We start from the raw sequence: 4607 nt of genomic DNA on the forward strand, positions 1-4607 counted from the left end.
AATTTTTCTATGGTCTTCCTTATTCACTGTCCAGCTTTTACATGCATATGAGTTTATTGAAAATACTATGGCTTGGGGCAGGTGCACCTAACTCCTCAAGCTGACATCTTTGCTCTTCAACACTTTAAAAAGGTCTTGTGCAACAGATTTGCCTAACAAAATATGTCACTTGATTTCTTGACTCTTGCTTCCATGAGTGTTGATAGTTGACCCAAGAAAAATGAAGTCCTTGACAACTTCAATCTTTTCTCCCTTGATAAGAATGTTGTTTATTTGTCCAGTGGTGAGGACTTTTGTTTTCTCTACATTGACATGTAATCAGACAATATCAACAGAAAAAGTAATTTTAAAATATAGTTTATAAACATGCACACACAAATTCTAAACTAGATTCTGAAAAAATCATGAAAATGAAATAGAGTATGAGACTTTATAAGGATCTTACCTCATTATTGCAGATTATGAATGAATAACTGATGTCTCTCTAGAGTTGTTATGGTGTGGGAAGACATGTCTTACATTATTGTAAGGAATATATGAAAGATACATCTCTATCTGTATAGTCTCTGTCATCAGAGGATGGATATCATCTTGCTATTATTAGGAAAAGATGGATGACTTTGCCCACAGTCTCTGTACATGAAAAGAGAGAGTGGTTCAGCGCTTTTTCTGGTTGTTCAATCGAATACAGGAAAAATCAACTAACACAAGAGAAGAGGATGAGGGGATAGAGACTATGCACATAGACATATATTCAATAAACTTGGAAGTTAAAGGAAACAAGCAAAAAAAGTTGGTAGAAAATAACACATATATTCATGGGAGCACATTTTATTTTCTTTAATTCCCAGAAGAGTTGGCAAAATCATATTCAAATAATGATGCATATTAGCTATATTTGAATAAAAAGCTGGATCCAGACAGAAGAAATTACACAGGAAAATTATAACATCTATTTTTAACAGAAGAACATAGGATAGTATAATGCAATTGAAATCAAATGTATATGATTGTAAGTCTTTAAAAGAGTTCAATTCTATAGCCCTGTTCAAGACAAAAGAAATACTATTTAATTTTTTACTATGTAAAAAGGTTTTTAAAACATCTCACATAGGATGAGTTCAACTGTGTTCCATAGACACCAGTTGACCTGGAGATGAGAGAGAGAAGAGGAAGGGCTGGTTGGTCCAAAGTGTGGTGAAACCCAGGGGACACCAGAACACATAGAGAAGGACATAGCCACAGAGGGCTAGAGCTGAGAGTGAAGCCTCCAGCTGATATGAAATGAGAGGAGGCACACAAGAACACCGAAACTTGCAGATAGTACCCATTTGACCTAGCCTCGATGGTTTGATAATCAGAACTCAACTAGAGGTAGATAAAAAAAGAGAACAATTTTTGATAAAGGAAACAAGGGTTGTTGTTGTTGTTAAGTGCCGTCGAGTCAATTCCAAACCTTAGTGACCCTGTATAGGGTTTCCAACGAACAGCGGATGAGCTTGAACCACTGACCTTGCAGTTCAAACAACTTTGCAGTCTGATGCATTAGCCTACAGCGCCACACCAGGACTTAAGAAAGCAATTTTTGATAAAGGAAACAAGGATAAATTGCTACAATTTGATGGAGTTGACCTATATTCACAGAGGTAGTATCTCAAAATACCAACAAGGAGGGAAGGTGTCTTCACATCAAGTATCAATGCTATTCCCTCTGTACACGGAGTAGATAAGGATGAGCAACTTAGACATTGGCTACCTAAAATGAGGGGGTGATAAAGGAAGGAAGTGACTGGCTTACAAAGTGTCATGAGGGAGTTTAGTTTAAGAGTGTGTGAAGGAAGATAGAGTCCCCACTGAATAATTTTCATCTTGTCTAGATGGGTCTGGTAAAAAGAGATAGGGATAAGATTCTTATGATTCAACTGTTAGTAATTGTTATTGTGACTAAGTGTGATGTCACATTTGTAAAGGTAGAAGTTTTGTAACAAAAATGGGGGAGTAGTTAATCTTATAGTCCAGAAACAGAGGCCCCTAGGACCATCAAGGGAGTAGAGCACAAGCAGAATGCAAGACCTCATACAGAGAAGCAGTGACACCAGAGATGGGGACATGGAGAGAGGGAGCAGCTGAGGACTCCAGATTCACGGAAGAAAGGGACTAAGAACTGGTGGCCAGGAGACAGACTTGTAGAATGTGCCCTTTAGTGGTGTAAATTATTATATGTGCCTGAGTGTTTTTTTTTTAAAGAGCTAAAGTGAATAGCACAAAATACTGTTAACTGATGGTACATGGAGGGGATTATAATCATTGTAATGAAACAAGGTATATGATTTGTTGACTGTAAAATGAATAAGATGCCCTGTAAACTTTCACACAATAAAAACTTCAAAACAAAAATCTTACAGAGAGTACTAGAGAAAGATATAGAACATACAAGAAAAAATAAAATGTAATAACTGGAGACCTTTTCAAAAGTAATGACACTTGGAACCTGGGGAATACAGGAAAGAAGCTGATGACAGGAAATGTCTAGTAGATGGACATTTGGTACATAGAAGGATCTTGATATTGGAAGTTCCCATGAGCCTTAAAAAATAGATGTCAGAACAGTAAATGCATCAGATGTTTGGAAGGATGGAGGTTAGAGTCAGAGGGCTCCAGAAATGTGAGACTTCAGAACAGTATCTGAAGATGCAGGGTGTTTGTAAGATACAGGGGTGATCACAGTGGTTAAAAGTGCAGGCTTGACAGCCAGTTTGCTTAAATTCAAATTATATCTAGTTTAATTAATAATCTTCAGGTTTCTCAATTAGAATATAAGGATGTATTATTATCAATAATAGATGATTAAGCCAGAATGCTCCTTGGAAGCCAGGATGGCCAGGCTTGTCTCTCATACTTTGGACATAATGTCAGGAGAGACCAGTCCCTGGAGAAGAATATCATGTTTGGTAAAGTAGAAGGTTGTAGAAAAAGAGGAAGGCCTCCAACAAGATGAACTAACACAGTGGTGGCAGCAATGGACTCAGGCTTAGCACTGATTGTGAGGTAGGCAGAGGACTAGACTGTGTTTCCTTCTGTTGTGTGTAGGGTGTCTAGGTGTGGGTGTCTACTTGATGGCACCTAACAGGTGACAACAACAAAGCTCTCATCGCTCAGCTTTACACCTACCCTTCTAGTCCTACAGCAGCAGTTGTTTCCAGTAGCAATGACTGCATTCAGTTTGTTGGTTGTTTGGACACTTCCCTAATCAACCTCACTGAACCCCATCAGCAAAACTAATACAAACAAAATTACCACATTCATAATACAAATTGCAAAAATGTCAGGGTCAATAAATTAGTTGTAAGGAACAGATTTATTTGAAGACCTGTTGTGAGTATCATGCAGCTAAAAAGTGTATTACATAAATTTGTTTCATATTCTATTGGCAACTTCATTTATGTGAAGGTCAAGGTAATAAAGAGTTAATCAACTGATCTTTATCTAATTCAGACAAGTAAATATAACTTGCTTCATGAAGTAAAATAATGGGAAATTTGAAAGAAAACAATTGTATCACTAAAGATTTTCCCAAACAAACATGACTAACAGAAAAATTACTGTAATCATTACTAAATTAATTTCTTTAAACTAAGAATGTGTTGGTGTTCTGGTGTGACACTGTAGTATAAGAACTGGACTTCTTACCACCAGGTTGACAGTTCAAACACTTAAGTCACTCTGTCTAAAGCCTATACAAGATTACTATGAATTGGAACTGGCTCCACAACACTTAACAACAAGATAATGATATGAAAGTGAAAAGTTGTATTAAGTTCAAATTGTTTTCCAAAGTCCAATATTTTGTTAATTTTGTTAAACAACATATTTCATTATTTCCATCACTACTTAGTAGTCAGCTTGAGGACTAAGGTGCGCTTTACCCAGACCATGATATTTTCAATAACCTTATATGTGTGCGAAAACTAGACAGTAAATAAGGAAGGCTGTAGAAGAACTGATGCTTTTGAGTTATGGTGTTGAAGGAGAATATTGAAAGTGCCATGGGCTGCCAAAAGAAACAATAGATCCATTTTGGAAGAAGTGCAGCCAGAATGTTCCTTGGAGGCCAAGATGGCCAAACTTTGTCTCTCATACTTCAGACATATTGTCAGGAGGGACCATGCACTGGAGAAGGATACCATGTTTGGTAAGGTGGACAGTCAGAGAAAAAGAGGAAGACCACCAACGAAATGTACTGGCCAAGTGGCAGCATCAATGGACTCAAGCATGGCAACTGGCCCAGGATCAGGCAGTGTTTCGTTCTTCTGTGCATAAGGTTGCTATGGGTCGGTACTGACTTGATGGCACCTAACAACAACATCTTAGTAGTCAAATACTTGTATGTGTTCCGTGAATACTATTTGGTATTTGATAAATCTTAATTTCTATTTAGATGAAAAAATATGAAAATGTATCCAATGAATTATCACTTTAATCAAATTGTATGTATTTTTCTATTCAGATAATAGCTATGTGTGGTTTAATAAGATTTAGAGCTTGTTCATCATAGTATTTTAGAAGCAGATCTAAATGGAATAGCTAACACACACATGCCTATATAT

The sequence above is a fragment of the Chrysochloris asiatica genome, unplaced genomic scaffold, assembly GCF_000296735.1.
Source record: "Chrysochloris asiatica unplaced genomic scaffold, ChrAsi1.0 scaffold00001, whole genome shotgun sequence".
Lineage (NCBI taxonomy): Eukaryota > Metazoa > Chordata > Mammalia > Afrosoricida > Chrysochloridae > Chrysochloris > Chrysochloris asiatica.